At 42.8% G+C, this 19,493-nt stretch overlaps 1 pseudogene; it reads left to right on the top strand.

The window, feature by feature from the left end:
- Positions 1 to 17,777: 17,777 nt before the first annotated feature.
- On the top strand, positions 17,778 to 18,417 carry LOC134499513 (growth factor receptor-bound protein 2-like; annotated as a pseudogene).
- The last annotated feature ends 1,076 nt before the right edge of the window (positions 18,418 to 19,493 follow it).

Genomic DNA, 19,493 nt, shown 5'->3' with positions numbered 1-19,493 from the left:
ATTTTTACTCAGTATTGGAACCATCAGCTTGTCTTAAGCAATCAGAGAACATTATGAGTATAAAAGTGACTGTTACTATATCCTGATGATATGTTTGATTATTATGAATGATCTTTACTAAAATGCATTGACAAAGTACAAAAGATTGGCAAATTATCAAATTACTCAATTAACTGGAGCAAATCTCATATACTCCCTGTTGATTTTAAATTGTCTATGGAAATTTATTAAAAATTGGCTTATACTTGGTGTTTGAATTCCTTTAAATATCTCTGATATTTCCAGTTTTTTATTGAAGACTGATTTCAACATAACAGATAATTAAAAATCCCCATGTTGTGAAAGTAAATATTTTTCAGAACTGATACAGAGGAATTCTTATGTGAATACCTTTAAGGTGTTTTAAGCATATTGATTATTTACTAAGAAAATGTTTGTGGGATGGACAAATCATAGATCCTCTTCATTTAAATTTTAAAAGGACAGAGTTTTAGTTAGGAATATATTTCAACCTACATTTCTTTATGGGAAATCAGACCAAGTTTGTCAAACACTACAATGGGCACAATTAGAACATTTTTATACAATACATTTGATAAAAGAGCAGAGCAGTGGTTCCTATTCTAGTTTAAATTCTCCTGTCTTTTTGAGTATTGTCAAAATGTTAGCATCAACATTTAATAAAGAAATGGGTGTTAAACTCGCATATGCCAGAGGATCTTTATAGTCCTGCATTTCGTATAAGGTACAGTATATTTGGAAAAGTTGGGATATAAGCATATTTCCAACCCTTATTCACATGATAAGCTTACACTGTGAAATAATTCTACTTTGAAAACTGCAGGCTGAGGGGAGGAGGTTAGCTTATACACAGATGGTGGTATCAATGTTTTAGATCAATTAATTACTAATCAAATTTTAAACCATTTGAGACATTGTAAAAAGAAATTGAATTGTTTACAAATGCATTGGCAGCATATTCATTTTAAGTATCTTTTGATTTCACAACTCTTTCCACTGTTAAAACTTGCCCTTGTATGTGGGCTTTTTGATGTTTAGATCTTCACAAAATTTTTTATGCAGGTTTCTGTCACTAACTTCCTTTTTCCCCTTTCTCTCTCATTCTCCTCCTCTCTCCTCATTGGAATTATTTGTGATCATGCTTTTTAAGAAGTTCATATCCATAGGGGTTCCTTTTCCATTAATTTCTCCTGCTGTGGAATCATTGTTCTGAATGAATTAAAATCCTCTTTTAAAGATACACATTTAACCACTGTCAGCTTTAGTTTTCCTTAAAACCCAAAATTCTCTCTTTAAAGAGTCACTTTCCTCTAGAGATCCTACTGTGCCCACTTCGTTGACTGAGTCTTTCCTGTTGGTGGGTATCAGACAGATGATTTTCTTGTCTCTCTCTTTCTTACTTTCTATATCTGCAATCATGTAGGTCCTGCTTTGAATCCCCAGAGAGTTGGAGCAGACTGGTCATTTAGTTTAATGAAAATCTGCTTCCTTCTCCTGGTCACCACCTGTGGGTAGCTTAAACTCAGATTCTTATTTGTGCAGGGAGCAAGGGGGAACACATGCATTACGACATTACGATGCAAACTCCATCCTTCGTACTTGCATCTTAATGTCCAAAGCAAACACATAAGGGGCAGAGCTTGTGTCATCACAATGGAATTTTGATGGGACCCCTAGTTGCTGCAGCCACCTATGCCTCTCTCTCATATTCCTCTTCTGCCTTTAAAAAGGGTCATCCCTACAAGATACTCCAGATCAGGAATAAGACACCACATAGGCCTACACTACTCATATTGGAACAGATATAGTCATCTTGAAATCTGAATGTGCTTCCCCTCCTCCCTCTTTTATCTTCATGTAAATTAGGGAGGTCCCTGTCTTAGCTGTTTTCATAAATCTCTATCTTTGTATGGGCTTAAACCACGTTTATTTTATCATTGCCTTAATAATGGATCTTCCCTCTCTTGGTCATCTTCTATACTCTCTACAGCAGTGTTTCTCAACCTTGGCAATTTTAAGATGTGTGGACTTCAACTCCCATTGAAGAAGAATGGGAATTCTGGGAGCTGAAGTCCACATATCTTAAAGTTGCCCAAGGTTGAGAAACACTGTTCTACAGAAAGCTCTTGTTTACAGCCCTTACCTTAAAGTGCTGGAATCCTCATTTTTCAGAATAGTTGGTGGGCCTTAAACTTCCAGTTAGCTCTACCATACTATGATTTAACTGTGCTTTTGTTGTGGTCCATGACTCCAGCTGGCATATAATATTAGGGCTTTTCTGCACAGCCCACTAAATGTGGCAGAAAGATGCCTCATTCACCAATTCAGAAAAACATGAAGGGATGTCCTTGTCGTCCACTCCCCCCTGACCCTTCTCAAAGGCCACCTGCACTGGTCTTTTCCTGAGCCAGTTTTAAAGTGGTATTTTCTACATTTTGCCAACACCAAAATTGCCATTCAGAGCATCTGCAGATCTGTCCTGCTCCTTCTAGCCACCTGAGGCTTATCTGCTCCTGGGCCACTGTTTTCCAGGGCCGTTTACCTCTGAGCGTTCTCCTAATTCTGCCAAATCTGCCACACTGGCAGCAGATCCCCAGATGGCCAGAGAAGTGGGCAGGGTGATTCTTAGCCCCATGGAGTTGTTCCATGGGATCAGCAAATGGTTGGGGGAAGGATGTTGGGAGAAGTGATCCTTTAACAGGGTAAAGCTGCCTACCCAGTCCTCGCAGAGCAGTGCCTGATTCACAGAGCTGGGTGGTGCATTCTTGACAGTGTCCAACAGTCCAGTGCCAAATCCATGAATAAGGAAGTGGGAAGCTTTTCTGGACAGAAGGAAGGGGGGAAACAGGGCATCTGCTACCAGCAGCACCAGGCACGTTGTTCACCCTGTTTCTCCCACCCCACTTCACCTGCCATGGAGGGGAGGGAGAGGCTGGACCCGCAGCTGTCAGTTTGCCCATCCCATGGAATGATCACTCTGGGGAATTGGCAAACTGATGCTAAAGAAGATAACTATTGTTATTTCCCATGAAACCAGAATTAAGAATTTAGAAGAAAGTCTTTGGTACAGTAGTTGCAAGTAATCATACCAAAGGAGGTGTTTCCCATCCTGCCTCTTGCCTCCACCCCCACCCCAAACCCTCTTCTTTCTCATTGCCCACAAACTGCAGGAAAGACCTTTAATGCTGCTGCCTGGGTGTGCTCTTTGGCTCCCAACCTGAGCCGATACATGGCAATTTCCTAAAAACTCTGGTTCCACATGAGTCTCAGGAAACTGGCTCCCAGACACCTCAGAGAAAGCTGAAACTCACCTTGCAATGCGCACTTCCTCGTTTTAAGGGAGCTGGTTTCCGTATTGGAGAGACTGTCCAACACCCTTCCTCCCAGCTCATGTTGCACTCTGTTCACTCTAGAGAAGCAGGGCTTGCTCACGTAGCTCCATGGTGAACAGAAGCCTTTGCCTGTAACTGCAGAAATAGATTCTCCCTTCCTAACAGACTAAGGCTAACAGGCTTCAGAAGGCTTGCTCTGTGTCATCACAGTAAAGAAAGAGCTACTTAATGCCACCATTCTGAACAGAAGTCTTTTGGGGGCGGTGGGTTCTTTGCATTTGCTAACAGTTTCAAGTGTCAAGATTCCCTTTCATCCACCTCTGCCAGAAGAAATGTTTTACAAACCACTAGAGAAATGTGCACAGATACATGTGGGCAGATGTATTGCATGGGTGGAAGAGAGAGAAAAACAAACGTGTTTTGCTTCTCTGTTTTGTGAAGGAAGACAGAAAGGCTGATGAGAGCTCACAGATCACTGGAAGCTCTCAGGGTGGGCAGTAAACTCAGAGATTGGTAAATCTGAAGCAGAAAGCTCTGGTTGGCTGCCCTACTTGAAAATCTATCCATTTCCTTTTTTGGAGTCCTAGAATGAAAGTGGCTCAGAGTGCAAATGCTGGCTGCAATTTGAGAGAGAGATGAGATGCAAGTGATTGTGAGACCAGTGGGTGACATGAATCCTCTTGAAGCTGGCACAGTGTTCACTCAGGGACTAGAAATGCTAATCTGTGGAAGGGCTCAGTGCCTGAGTTGCCAGCAGATGCCCTCCCATCCAGTCATTTATGCGCTTTGTGCACTAGTTTTTTGCTCCTTGGCACCCCCTTCTTTTATTCTAATCCATCCTCAGCTTAAAAAACACTGTGCTCCCCTCAGTGGTTGTGTGTCTCCTCCCTGTTGTTTAATTGAGCACCAACTGGGCTCAGCAGCTGAACGCACTCTTGCCCGGGTCCCCAAGTTCAAGGGAGGGGCCCCTTTCTGTTCTCTTCCAGTGTCCTCTCTTACTTCCTCTCCTTACAGTCCAGCTTGCACAGAACACCTCTCAAGAGTACCCAAATTGTAGGTCAGGACTAATATCACATGACCATGTCAGTCCTTTAATTTTCTCAGGAGTTGGAAGAGTCTGGCCAGTTTACTTAAAGAGAAAACTACGTTTTGAGATTCCCCTCCTCAAACACCCTGTTGTGGCCCTCCTACTGGTGAACCCTATTTTTGTTTTCCAGATTGGAGTGGTGTGGTTAGTCTGCTTCAGGTATGACACCAGCTCCCATCAACCAATCATATTTTAGTTCTTCAACCGTAGCTCCTCTTAGTGAGCTTTGATTCAGCCCTGCTGTGCAGAATGGCCAGCTACCATTCTCAGTTTGAGAGTGACTCCTGCCTGTCCGGCCATTCCTCCCTTCTTCCCTAGACCTGTGCTGCCTGACCCAGCTGTAAGTCCTCTGCAGCAACTCATTCAATGTGGCCTCTCCAGTCAACCATTTTTGCGCTTCAATTCTGTGAGCTTCAGTACTGCCTCCTCCATCATAAACTAATCCAGCTTTTCCCTTCTGTTGTCTTTCTGGTACAGCCACAGCCAGGGATGTCTGCAGGGTGTGGTTAAAAAAGGCAATATGGAGGCCGTGATGGTGTAATCAAGGCATTTTTATGTACACTGTATGTGCGATGCACCTAAAAACATCCGGTGCTTCTATCATACCACTGTGGCCACCATCGTGATATTTTTGACCACATCCTGGGATACCACATCCTGGCCATAATGAAGTCATTCCAATACTCCTCAAATCCTTTAGAGTTAGGATATGTCCTTGATTCTTGCTCTGCATTCCGTTTCTTCACATGATGGGGCTGCTGCAGGCCTAGGTCCATTTGTGCTCCTTTTGGATTTCCACCAGACTCACTTTGTCACAAAGGATCCAGTTTCTCTTCGCTATTAAAATCCTGGAGATACATTTTAATATTTCTTTTCTGCAGTACTTGCCATGTGGGAGCCTTTTAGTAAATACTAAAACAAAAAGAATATACTGCAGGTAGTCCTCCCTTAACAACGGTAATTGGGAATGGAATTTCCACAATTATCCGCAGTCAGACAATCCATGGCACAGCACCTTGTTTTGTTCTTGCTCTTCTTTACTCTTTACGAGGGCGCCAGTCCTGCTCCAGCCATCTGAAAGCAGCTGCCAAAAGTGAATAGCCATGCTCTGTGGGGACATTAATTCCCCCTCCAAGCAATTGTCTTCCAGCAAGCCTGACTCCCAATTCTCTCAACTCAGAGGGCAACTTTGATTCCGGTTCTACTCCTCCCATGCCCTCAGCTGGATTCAGTCCCCTTTCCATCCCAGTCCCCCCAATAACACGTGCATGTAGGCTAGCACAACAGTGTGGCCTGCCCAATAGATAAGTAATGCCTCCTTTCCCGAAGATGGGGTAGAATCCAGTATTAGCTGTGTGTGGACATGGCCAGATTAATATATGAGGTTCACAACAGACTATAATGAAATCTGGCACAGTACCTGCCCAGACTATGGCACAGAGGACAGAAGCTAGCACCAGACAGCGGTGGGCAGACTGCTGGTGAGCCACAGATGGAGGCAGCCCCTGAAAAGGAGATGCTAACTGGGAGCAGGGGTGTGTGCAGGATGTAGTAAAAAAAGTCAAGATGGTGACCACAGCAGTGTGATTGAAGCTCCAAGAGACACATAAAACCAGGCACAGCTTCAATCGCATCATCACGGCCATCAACTTGACTTTTTTGACCATACCCGATGAACACCCCTGATTGGGAGGCTGACAAAGCAGATCATAAACTGCCAGAGGTTCAGAAGTAAATGGCTAAACTAAAGGAGAGCAGTCAGAACTGAGATGCTGCACAGGGACATAACATCATAGCAGCATAGAGACAAAAGTTAAAGCAAACAAAAAAAGCTAAACCAAAGTCTTTGAGTGGACATTTGTCAGCCTTGAGGTGGTGGGTGTTTGAAGGAACTGGGCAAGTGCCCCATGGACTGCTCCCCTTGGCCCATTTTATCAAATGAACAAGCTGCGGCCCACCTGATCTGTTCTGGAGCTGGTTACCACATATTTATGGCAATCAAGAGTCTGTAGGAATTGACATGCTGGTCATTAGGAGCCTGCCTGAGTCCCTGGCCACCAGCATAACAGCTAAGAGAGACACAGAGACTTCTTCAGGCAAACATGGCTATGTTCACACCACACTAGTGTGGATGAGCGCTGGGTAATTTGCAGGGTTCTGGAAAATGAAGAAGTCAGGACATTCGCTATCTTAATAAGGAATCCCTTCTGGCTGCAGAGTAAATGAGAGCAATACATAACAGGGAAACAACTGCCTTCAGCAAAATATAATATTCTAGGGGAGGAAGGGGGAGAAACCTAGGCAACAATTAGAACCAAACAACACATTTTGTGGGAGATCCATGACTGAGATACCCAACATGTATTTCTTCTAAATGAACAAGAAGGCCAATTAGGATCAGAGCCATTATGTGCTTTCTCCAGCCAGGAAAAAAAGAGGTAAACCACACAAGATGCTGCTGAAGGAAATAGTACAATTAATCTTCAGTAACAATCCAATGTTCGCTTGCTGGATCCAACATGTTTCAAGCAACTCTTCATCAGAGACTCTGCCTCGGTCTCTCTCTCCTTATATATATATATTCAGCCAGTGTAGCATAAAGATGTATGATCAAGATTAAATGCAAACACCACTGCAAACATTTTATATATTTGTATATTATATTCTCTCTGTTTGTGTGTGTGTGTGTGTGTGTGTGTGTAAACAGCCAGTTTGGTGCAGTGCAGTGGCTAGAAACCGGGAGACCATGAGTACTAGACCCACTTAGGCACAAAGCCAGCTGGGTGACCTGAGGCCAGTCACTTTCTCTCAGCCCCAGGAAGGAGGCAATGGCAAACCACTTCTGAAAAATCTTGCCAAGAAAACTGTAGAGACTAGTCTAGGCAGTCACCAGGAGTCAAAACTGACTGGAAGGCACCCTACCCCAAAAATGTATACACACATACACACACACGTAAACATACTCACACACTTAAACAAGTTTGTTCCCTGAAAAGAAGGCACATGATTATGTTGCCAAGTGGTGAGTTGAATAACACCTATACCATATTCGCAGGCCAGCCTTGGGACTCTAAGGCAGAAAGAGGTATCAAGACAGAGAATTTAGCTAAACAAGGGGAGTCTTTCTGGTTCTGACACAATTCCAGTTGCCTCTGCTCCTGAGAAGCTATTCCCCACTTGATTTCAGCTCCTCCTTGCAGCTTGGATTCCTAGCTCCACAAGAAAATGTGTATTATGAGCCAGAGGTTGCTTTAAAAATGATGTCTGGTTTTGGAACATGGCCCCAATTTTACAATACTAATTTTGAGCTTCTTATGATTTCCTTTGTTTTGTGAAGCAACACTTTGGAAAATTCTGCTCCATTTTCAGCACAGCCCTTCCCAACCTAGTAGACATTGTGGAACTGTGTAGGATTTTTTTTTAAAAAAAGAAACCTGAGCCTTGTGTCCTCAAAGACCCTGGCTTGAGGACCGGGATGATTTGGGGGAGGGGGACCCAGGCCCGCAACTAGGGTCTGTGTCACCCAGGACAAACATGGATTCCATGCCCATTTTGGCAATCCCCCAGCACTCATTTTGGCACCCTCCCAGCGCGGCACCCGGGCACATGCCCCACTTGCCCCCTCCCAGATGCGGCCCTGGGGGGACCCAATGCCTTCAGTATTTGATTTTAAAATTGCTGATAAGCTGGTGTGTTGATTATAGTCCATGCTTCAGATGGTTACTGTGCCTTGCCTCTCCTTTTCCTGGAGATGTGAAGTTTGCCTCTTTTATTTTATAGCAAACCCACAAGAGCAAGGGAGATGGAAGGGGTTTTAAAAGCATTATTGTTACGAAAAGGAAGGAATTCCTGGACCCATAAATCAGAGAAGGGCAGCAGTGGAGCTAGCTTACCTGGAGTGTGTGAACAAACTTCATTTCCTGGGAGATTGCCATTCAATCACCTTGTGTCACACTTCACTGATCAGAGGTGGACATGAGAGGAGTTCATTAAGGGGGAAGAAAAATAATATAATAGGCCCTCCCCAGTATATGCACTATTCATGAACTCAGTACTGGAAAAAACACTGACTTCCCACCATTCAAAAAGGCTCTTGAATATATTTAATGTAAACGACTGCTATCCCAGGAACATTTTCTTCTGAATATACACCTAGCGATGGGAAGAACGCAGGGACTGAAATTTCAGTTTTCTATCGTTGTGAACCTGTCAGTCCACTTCCAAGGACCATAATTTCAGTCGCCCAACTTGTCATTCAACCTCAAGAGCCCCTTCTTCCAGTTCTCTTCTACCCCTTCACTCCCACGGCTCATTGTTTCAGATTCATGCCATCTCTGAAGGGTCTCACCAGCTTCCATCATTGACTTTTGCCAGTTTCCCCTTTTCAATGTTATTAATATTCTTTATTTTTTGAAAAAGCAGGGAAGACAAAAAGAATGTTTTAGAAGTATATGGATCCTTAAAACATTAATATTTATATAACATAGTAGAAAAATCATCATAAACCTTCTCATTTTATTTCCAGTTATTATTTTTTATATTTTAGGATAGACCAACCCTGGAATGATGATCCTTTTATTCCCTGGCATTCTAGAAGCCATCATTCCACCACCAAGCCTTCATTAGGCCTCCAAAGGGGTCAGGTTCCCAGGCTAAAAAGAGAGGGCAGGCCCACATCTACTTCAAGGAGGCATAATTCCAGCTTGGGAGCCCATCTTATTTATATCCTCTGCCTGTCCTTCCTTACAATATTTATGTAAGAGTCCTGAAAGACAAAACAGAAAATATATTCTGTGACAGAATTGTTTGTTTGGTTGGTTTTTTGAATAGAAATTATATTGTTTCATTTTGGCCCATTTCCTTTCTTTTTAGAATCCTGTTCAAGCTTTATGTACAATTCATGTGTACTTTACATTGATTTCAATGAAGCCCAACCATAACAATAATCATTCCCAACTCCCATTATTCCCTTATGGACTTTCAGATGGCTCCCACTATTTCCTATGGATGTTTGAATCCTTTATTTTAGTGATGATCCTTTGCAAGCAATGTCCTCTAATGTACCTGTTAATGTGACAACATTTTTAAAAAAATCATATTACCTTGCTTCAGTGAAGCTTTTTATAATATACGTTTCCTGGATTTAACATTATTCTTTTTGGTTATTATCATTGTTTGTATACAACTTTTGGAAGGATATTGTTTTTCGAGCATGATTTTGTGGATTTTTTATCAGAGCAGGAAAATTGCTAACAGATTCTGCTTAACGCTTATGTTTCTGCTGTCGCAAAATTTCTGGTAGTGAATTACACAAATTTATTCCCAGCACAATCAATGGCGGATTACTTTTACATCACCAATTAAGACTACTCCTGTCACTCTGCTGCTATTATGAACATTTGGATGATCTAAACAGAGCAGGCAACACTTCATGATTAGATTGTTTATCCTCCAGGCTCTAGATTTGATCAGTTCCAGGGTTAACCTTTGTAAGTTTAATGAATAGTGGCTCTTAATTAGATATGCAGTTCCTAACTTAATCTCGGTATTTTCCTTAAAACCCATCAGCAGACCTGCATAGGCATTTTCCCTTAATATAATTATTCAAGGAGGATCTCAAAGAAATGCGTCCCAAAACCCTTTTGCTCCTAGCAGTAGTTCCAGCAATTCCTACTGGCCTGCTTTGAGTGAGAGAAAGAGAGAGAGAGAGACTAAAACAGAAGGCCTGAACAGAACCTAACAGAAGTCTCTGGGTTATGTTAAACAAAATCTGAGGCATACAGAATGCGAATGACCAGGAGCTCTGCATATCTGACCTCTTCTGCAACAGAAGATTATAGCTCTGAATGCTTCCGTCAGCCATGCAATAATGTCCAATGATGTCCGCTTCTTATTGCAGATTGGGGATTAGAGAGCCAGCATGATGTAGTGGTCAAGGTGCTGGACTAGGAGCAGGGAGGCCCAGGTGCTGGTCCTCTCTTATGCACCAAAGCCACCTGGGTGGACTTGGGCCCGTCATGACTTCTCAGCTTTAATCAGGCTCTGCAACAAGCCGGCTAGTAGATAAATACATCACATGACAGTTGATTAATATAAGAACCAGTTGAGCTGAGTGCCAAAAACAAGTGGACATCACAACCATGTGGGACAAATGCTAATAAAAACAGCAACATTACCAGTTCGGGGTTGGGCTAGAAGGGAGTGAGTATAACAATGCTGTAACTATATCCATTGATTTTATGTTGCAAGCTAGGTTGAGCATAGAAATCCTGCTATATAGACCATTGTTAATGCAGATCAGAGATGGCACTAAGCTAGCATAAAATCCCAACTAAAAATCAGGTATCTATTTATCAGGCTGCAACAACATTCAAAAGATTATCTGCTGAAATTGAGACATCTTTGACATCGGACTAGCCAATCAGCTGAGTGCAGAATCTTCATTAATTTGTATTAATCTGTACTTTTTAGTGTTCAAAAAGGAATGATGGAAAGTGACACATATTTCGTGATTGTACCATGATCTAATAGTGAACTGCTTTTCTAAGTATGGCACCTAACTAGACTGACCATATTTCCTTGAGACAAAAACAGGACATTGGGATGGCAAAACAGGGCAGGGTTGGGCGATGGGCTGGATTGGCAGGCAGGAACTTCTCCAGTTTTCTCGGGCTGGGAATCTTTTGATTCCTTCATTTGCTAGAGGCAAGGCTGGGTTGGAGAGTCTAGTGAACGGTTGTCCCCAACAAGCCGTTCCTCCTCTGGCTGTGCTTTTACGTTCTTTTCTTCCCACCATTTCAAGGCAGGAGCCAATCGGCTCGCCCTTTGATCACCACCTATCAGCTGATCTGGTTTTTTCTTTTAGGTTTCCTGCCAGGTTGAGCTCTGCAGCTTTTTTCCCGCCGTTTCTGCTGAGCTCCCCCTCCTTCCACTCAAAGTCAGACTGCATTCTGACAGATTCACGGGAACTTTCACATTTTTAAGTAAGGTTTTTAAGAAAACGGGACAAAATGGACATTTATATTAAAACAATGGGACAGTCTGGAAATGTTAAAAATACCAGACTGTCCCATTCAAAACGGGAAATATGGTCAGCCAACACCTAACATAACCAAATGGCTCCAGCTGCAGAAGACAGAGGTATCAGCAAGATCTACAGTGATGTAGAAAAAAAAAAATTTAAATCTAAAAGGGGAGCCCGAAGCAGCCCAATTACCCTACCCAAAACTGACTCTGCCAAAGTTTGCAGGCAAAAAAGAGTAGGAGCAGAAAGAGAAATCAACAGCTAGAGGTCAAAATCTAGGAAATCACAGGCAGGAACCAAAGCAAAATCAAGAGATAAACTAGGATTGTAAGTCAAATAAACCAGTCCAAGACTCCAGCAAGGAAAGTGGCTAACAGGACAGCAATGAGAGTTATGACAGGGGTGGCATCTAGCAAATGGATTCTCTTTATATCATAAGGGTTGCCATGGCCCCTCTTCTGATTCGGCTGAGGCTTCTTTCCAATGCAAGTAATTCAGCAATTCTGCCTCTGTCACTGCTTCACTTTTTCCCTAACTTGGATTCGAGTTGGATTCCTTCTCTGACCATCAACAAATATACACCCTCCTTTTCCTGGGCTCGGAGGAATTTCAAATTCTTTTAGCTCTTCAAAAGCCAGAATCCAAATAGCATCCTATTCAGCTGTTTTTAGATTAGAAAGTGACACTTTCTGGCATCCTCCACCAATTCAGCCTTGTTCCAACTAGACCTGGAAGCTTCTGGTAATCTTCAGTTATTCTTTCAAATAGTGACACATCTTGAATAGCTTCCTCCTCCAATTCATCTAAATCAGATTGATTCATGATACCAATGAGGATTGAGCATGCTGGCTGAGAGAAAGATAGAAAACTAGAGGGTAAATGGAGTATCCTGGAGGAAGGCATGGTTGGCTGACTAGAGGGGTGAACAAAAATATTGCATACTGCAACATTTTGTTGCAAGCTTGATTTGCACAAATAATTTTCTCAGAACAAGCAGGCATCTTCCTTACAAAATAGGATAGCTCAGTAATATTGCCTGGCACCCTGTCCCCCTTTTGTTCAGTCACTGCAGATTCAGACAAAGGGCAAGGATTAATTAACGGATGCTTTATTTCTCAAGGTATACTTTGAAATCATGCTGGCCAGATTGAGGGCCCAGCTTTCACAGATATTGTTCCCTATGGAAGAGGTAAGGAATTTTTTGCCACTTTTGCAGAGAGTAGATGCATTCCAGAAACAATCTGGTGGGAGAGGAAAGAGCTAGTCACTAGGCCTCTGTGAATCAGCCTTCATTTGAGCTAAATTGGAGTTTCGAGATTCAAAGACAGCATGATTCAAGATTGTGATTTAAGTTTCAGTGGCAACCCAATTTGATTCAAGCTGCTTCAAAATTTATGTAAAAATAATAATTCATCCAGAGGTTGCAATAGGGACACTTCAAAATGTCTGAAACTGTTACACTTTTTGTCAGAATGGAAAGAAAACAGTGGAGGGTGTAGATTTTTTAGAGAACTTTAATCCTGCCACGTTTAAGCTGAACGTTTTCAGGGCTTTGCTATAATGAAATTTTGAAATATCCACCCTAAACCATTAGGGCTAAGCTAGCTGAGATAGGAAAGATAATTATCAAATAGTCTCGCAAATAGCCCATTGAGAAAATGACTGAATCCTTGGAGAAAGTGTCCTACACAAATGCCAGCCTTGGGCATTGCTGCCTGTTCTAATTGGATTTCCTAAGATGCCAGGAAGGCTGGCAGGGCTGTTTGGACAAATTTGGTCCCTCAGTGGGATGCCAAGCTCAGCAGGACACATTGGCAAAGTTTGACTTTTTCTGGCCAGGACTGGTAGAATGACCACCAATTTCCCCTTGCGGAAGAGTGCGACTTTGTTGCCTTTGATTACTGGGTTCTCTGGGGTGCCAGAAGAGCTGTTTACCAAGCTGGGTCCCTCCTAGAAAGTAATCCTTTGCGTCAGGGGTGTGGCGTGCTGGCAATAGTCCGTTAGCTAGGAGAAGCAACCAAACCAGGATAGGCAGAATGAGATGTGACACCAGCCCTGAAAACTGAGCTGACCTCCCAGCTGCATCAGCAGGACCAGCATAGAAGGAGACCAGCCCATCTGCACAAGAGCAAGAGCAGTTCAGGCTTATGGCTGGCTACATTTAAGACATTGGGAGCTAAGAACTGAGTTTGGTCCTCTCGCCCTTTGCTCCACTTGAAGTCACCTGTTTCCTGAATGGAGAAGTTCTAAAATGGAACAACATTTCATCCGGCACTGCCTTCAGGCCCGTTGCAGAATATGAATGTGCTTCAGTTTAAAGAATGGAGATTACATTCTGGAAATACCACCGCTAATGCAGTCATATTCCCAATGCATGCAATGTTCTTATGAAACAAAGCCTTCCACAGATTAAGAAAGTCTGAAGATTCCGATAGGTTTCCAAAGATACTCGCTCAGAAGGATGACAGAAGAGGGGACCGGCCTTTTCCCATTGTTTGAGTTGAAGCGCTTCCTATCTGTCCTTGAGTCACAGGCATCCATGGTAGAGGGCAATGGAGGCAGACGGCCAAATGTGCATCATGATGTCAGGATGCAAACCCCATGAAATGTTGCATAGCCCTAGAAGTCACTCCACATAATCGTGTCCGACATGGGATTCAAGTGCATAAGGTTGAGGTTTGTGTTGTGATGTCACCACCCGTGTGCCATTATTGTGTGCCAATAACCGTGGCTAGATGTGGACACCTATGCCGTCAGTCTCTTTTCCCCATAATCTCTCCTTCTACTATTTTCCTAAGGAGATACAAAAGATTCCTGTGTAATATGACTTGGTTAGCCAAGTCCCAAATATTTAACCATCCCAAATATTCAAACAAAGTTCCCAAATATTTTGAACAGCTTTGATTAAAGTCTTAACACATTTCTATGACAAAAAAGGTGAATACTACAAATTAAAAGGAGAAGAAAGAAGAGACAGAATACATATGACAATTTGTTGTTCCTTTCTGTACGTTCAAGTTTATCAGGCAATAAGAATGTAAACTGATAGATTTTCACTTAATGGGGGATAATCAGAGTACTATAATTTTAATGCTATAAAATTTAAATAAGACAGCCACAGGGATCCAGGGGGTATGTGGCAATGTAAATTGTTTTTCAGGCTTTTTATGGAGTTCTGTGTCCCCTGCATCCCCCTGGATAAATAGAAAAAGAGTATCTTGCCCAGGAGTATGGGAAGTCAGGTCGTACATGGGCTCCTTTTTCAAGATTAGTGCTGGGTTAAGACAATTGCTGACTGCAGAAAGTGCTGGTCCCGTGGCACACAGAAAGCCGTTTAAAGACGGGAGAGCCAGGTTCTGCCGGCTGTGTGCTGATGGTTCTGCTCTTAGTGAGCACAATGCAGGCTTTCTGCCACTGCTGTCAGCAAGGGGTTTTACATGACTGTACCTTTTACTGGTTTTATTACTTTGGTAAGGTGGCAACACCATTTTGTCTACTCTATGAGCTACTTCCTTTGCTGGTGGCCATGAGGCCAGAACTGCTCTCCTTCAACACTTTCTGCCAATACTGCTATTTCCTTGTAGCACTAGGTAACTTGCTACAATACACTATTGGGTAGAGAATCTTGATTCTTCTTCATGGCTGTATTAATATGCATTCAACAGAAAAATATGCTGGCATAAATTATGCTACCCTTATGGCTAAATTCTAACCTCTCTCAGTAACAAGATTTGTAAGTGGTCCCGTCTTTACAGCTTAGAACTTAATGATGGGATAATTTAAAGGCACTGATTGGTGGATTCCCCTGGCTTTGTTTCCCCTCCTATCCAGCATCACCAGCTGGCAAAAAAAAAAAGACCCACATCAATCACCAATCAGGTGGGTTTCAGCAAGTGTGGGCAGGTAACCACAACTACAGCATCAGAAGTTCAGATAGTCCTCAACTTATGACCACAAATGGGACTGGAACGTCCACTGCTAAGCAATGTGGTTGTTAAGTGAATCATGCCCAATTTTATGAATCTGGCTTCCCCCATTGACCTTGTATATCGGAAGGCCCCTGGGAAGGTCGCAAATGGCAACCACATGACCCCGGGAAGCTGCAACCATTGTAAATACATGCCGGCTGCCAAGTAGGCAAAATGCACCAGCCCCCTCCCAAAGTAATAAAAGCAGTAGAAAGAATGGCCATGTAAAATCCCTCATCAGCAGAAACAGCAGAAAACCTATAATTCTGGGACAGAACCAGAAACATCATTCCCCAGTTTAAACTGACTGGTAGACCATTTTTATGGACAGGTATTCTTTTGAAAGAGCACTGAACATGTGTTTACTAACATGTTTAGCAGCAGCAGTCTTCCAAAAGATTCCAGATGTGATTGCAAAACACATGCCTCTGCAGAAGATCCATGTCTCATTTCTCCTACAACTGAAGCCAAAGTGCCCAATGCCTGGAGGGGGCTGCCTCTGAACTAGGCAACAGGAGCTCTACAGAGGCCAACCCCTGACTGTCAGCCCCTTATTAGCAAGATCATGAATAAGACATCATCAATTGTACACTAAGACAGAAAACAGTTCTTTAAAATTAGAACAGTGAAGAGAAACTTATCCTCCTTCCAAGATGGGCTGGGGATGACACAAAGTCATGAGGACATGTCCTCTAAAAAGGCTTAGTGGGGTCTTTTTGTGCTGAAGTTGTGTGCAGGATGTGGGAATAAGCCCTAAATTTGGTCTCACGTCTGCAAAGCACATATGCTAACAATGCACCTAGGTGAACAGTAGTCCAGTTAAGGTCCCTACTTATGTGAAGGGGTCCTCTATAGGTATGGTCAATTTACTAATCCTTGATTTCTCTGCCATGAATAATGTTAGATAGAGCCATCGTTCCTACAGCAAACTCAGGGCTTGCATAAGTGCTTGAACCCTTCTGGTGAGGTACGTGATGATGGTTCAAGATCGAAATCCTTAAACTCTTGGGATAAAATCTAAATTATAAATACTGTACATATCAACTGAAGGACCAAAACTACTAGAGCCATTCAAAATGACTTAAAATCAAGCAACTTCATTTAAGTAGTTAATTAACAGAGTTATGCAAAATTACAACAAGAAAACAAGAAGGATATAAATGTAACTAATTTTAATTAAAGCAAGTTCAGTGTAATGAAATTGCTATGATTGTGAAGCATTTTTCACTAAGGCAAAGGGTCTCAGCCCCTCCTCTGAGCACTCAGTCCCTCTTCCACTTCCAATTATTTCACTAATTCTTTACATCTCTACATTGAGAATGCACAACATGACAAGACAGCATGCAGTGCCTTTCAAAGGACAGTCAAAAGTTGTCACCAAATGATCATTCTTAATGTGATAGAAAAGGGGGAAATCATTAAATATTAAGGGTATAGATATTAACTCCAGTCAATTAATTAAATTTATAGTATGTCATATCAAATGTAGTCTTTGGCCAGGCACTTCTTTCTTCTTTGTCCTAACCCCATTGACATTTTGGAGAGTAGTTCCTCACAAATCACTTAAATATGCTCTCCATCATCCCAGTGACCTGTAAATAAATAGTTGAGTAATTAAAGTTGCTGCTCTTAATATACCAGGGGGTGATGAGTAAAGTGACAGCCATGGCATTTCAAAGAGTAAATGCCCTGGCAACGGCCTCCTTTGCCCACATGTAAAATGGAAGCCAATGCAGAGAGAACTGGTTTATATTCTTTGTCAAGTTTTAAATGTATGAGTGTCTCAGAGAGACAGAGAATCTATCTGGGCAGCAGCAGTGAGACAGAGCAGGTTAGTCAAACCAGATTTGGAATCCACTTTCTTACACTTTGCTTGTTTTCTCCTGGCCTGGCATGGGGAGTAGTTGGTTAAAACTGGTTTCCTTTTTAAAGTTGCTGAGTTAGACCTCTTTTCCATATACTTTTCTTGTTAGTTGTTTGTTTGTGCGTGCATGCATCATGTGCACGTTTAGTCTTACTCTTTGTTTTTTGCAGTTGAAAGGAGTGTTTCCACCCTGCTTTTACATTTCTTTCTGCAAGTATGCTAGGATTCTCTATACCTGTAGAAGGGAATGGAGGCCTAGCAAGACTGTGGGATGAAGGGGGTAGTGGCAGCTGTTTGAGGGCTTCCTGCTGAGAGGGTGGATTGGCCCTCGTTTTTCCCTTGTCTATAAGAAAAACAGAGCCAGAGGTCAGGCAGAAAGGACAGCACAGATGAGAGGCAAATGTACACTGGGCATTCCAGGAGAAGGCTTCATGGAGAGAGCATCTTCTTCTCTTCATTGCCATCCAAGAGTGGTCCAAGTATGGAAGCCATCGCCAAATACAATTTCAAAGCCACCACAGACAATGAGGTGTTTCAAACAGAAAGATCTTCTGCAGGTTTGGAGTGTAGAATGTGTTCTACATTAGCACAAGGCAGACGTCAATGGCCAAGAGGGCTTCATTCCCCAAAATTATATTGAAATGAAATCTCATCCATGGTTTGGGGGAAAGATACATCAAGCAAAGGCTGAGGTGGTGTTGGGTAAACAGAGATATGATGACACCTTCCTCATCAGAGAGAGGCAGTGTTCCTAGTGGTTTCTCCCTTTCAATCAACTTCAGAAATTATGTTTAGCACTTTAGAGTGTTTTGAGCAAGTGCTGGCAAGTATTTCCTCTGGGTTGTAAAGTTCAGTTCTCTGAATCATTTGGTAGACTATCCCAGATCAATCTGTGTCTCCATGAATCAACTAATATTCCTCTGAGATGTTGAACAAGTGCCTAAGCAATCCATATTCGTACTGGCTCTTTTGATTCCAACCCTCAGTAGGAGGGACAGCACAGCCTCCACCATGGAGATTTTATGCTAGCCCTTGGCAATTCTGACCTCAACTGATGGGAGAGAACTTGCCACGGACAAACAGGCCTGTTTCCATGCAACTGCCTAACCCCAGTGAACTAGAATACAGTATCTAGAGCCAAGGAAATGGAAAAACAGTAAAATCCACATTCAGAACCTTAACAGCAGCCAGTGATCTCCAGTCATCAGGCTATAGATGTGCATGAGGGAAAACACTTTTTTCCACTCAGAATGGAACTTCTGTGGGGAGGGGACAGGACAAGGATCTGACTTCTGCACCAAAAGCTATTTTAAATTCAATATTAACAGGGTTTGGTTTTTTTTTTAGTTACTTCTGAGGTAGCCCTTTTTGTTAATTGGTCCCTTTTCCCCATTGACCCCAGCTTTATCTCTAACAACCCCAAATGTCCATTCCTGAGCTGAGGACCATAGCAGGTGGGGATGGCTTGTACATGTATTAATGGGTGTTAAATGAGGTGGAAAATCTCTGTTCACAAATGGCCAATGATGGTTGTGCTGGGTTCAGTCCCAGCCCCAGTTGGACCTGGAACAATTGGCTATTTCTGAGGCCTCTTGCACACACAACACCAATACATTGAAGGCAGAGGCGATGCTCAAGTCCAGATTTTAGAGAACTTGCAGCCTCCAAGCTTCTACTGAGGGAAACTTACCCTGGAAGAGCCTGTGTGGCTATCAGCTTGCTGCACTTCTCTTTCACTCCCTGAGTGTCCTTTCATTGAGTCTCACACTGGGAAACCTCTAAGGAGTTTGGGAGGTGTCTCCTTTGGTCCCTGAGCATTTGTTTAAGTGGGACTAACCTGGAGGAGAGACCACAAAATTCATTTGCCTTGTTTCCTCACCACTTTTGTACAGGTACAGAGGGAATCACACAACTTAGCTCACCAATCATCTTAGAAACAATGGAGTGTGTTCTCAAGGCCCAGCCTTTCTGGCCATGGAGCAGTGGAGCTGGCCAGGCCATTGTGGCTGTGGAGCAGGGGAGATGGACTAGCCTTAAGGGCTATGGAGCAGGAGAGTTTCTTCTTGAAACCTGGCCTTCACTATCACAGAGCAGGGGAGCAGGTCTGGCCTTTGTGGCCATGGAGCAGAGGAGCTTGTTCTCAACATGTGGCCTTCATGGCTGTGGAACAGAGGAGCTGGCCCAGCCTTCCTGGCCA

This window comes from Candoia aspera, chromosome 6 (assembly GCF_035149785.1).
Source record: "Candoia aspera isolate rCanAsp1 chromosome 6, rCanAsp1.hap2, whole genome shotgun sequence".
In the NCBI taxonomy this organism is placed as follows: Eukaryota; Metazoa; Chordata; class Lepidosauria; order Squamata; family Boidae; genus Candoia; species Candoia aspera.
The sequence above is the reverse complement of the archived record's forward strand: the minus strand, read 5'-3'. Positions and strand labels throughout refer to the sequence as shown.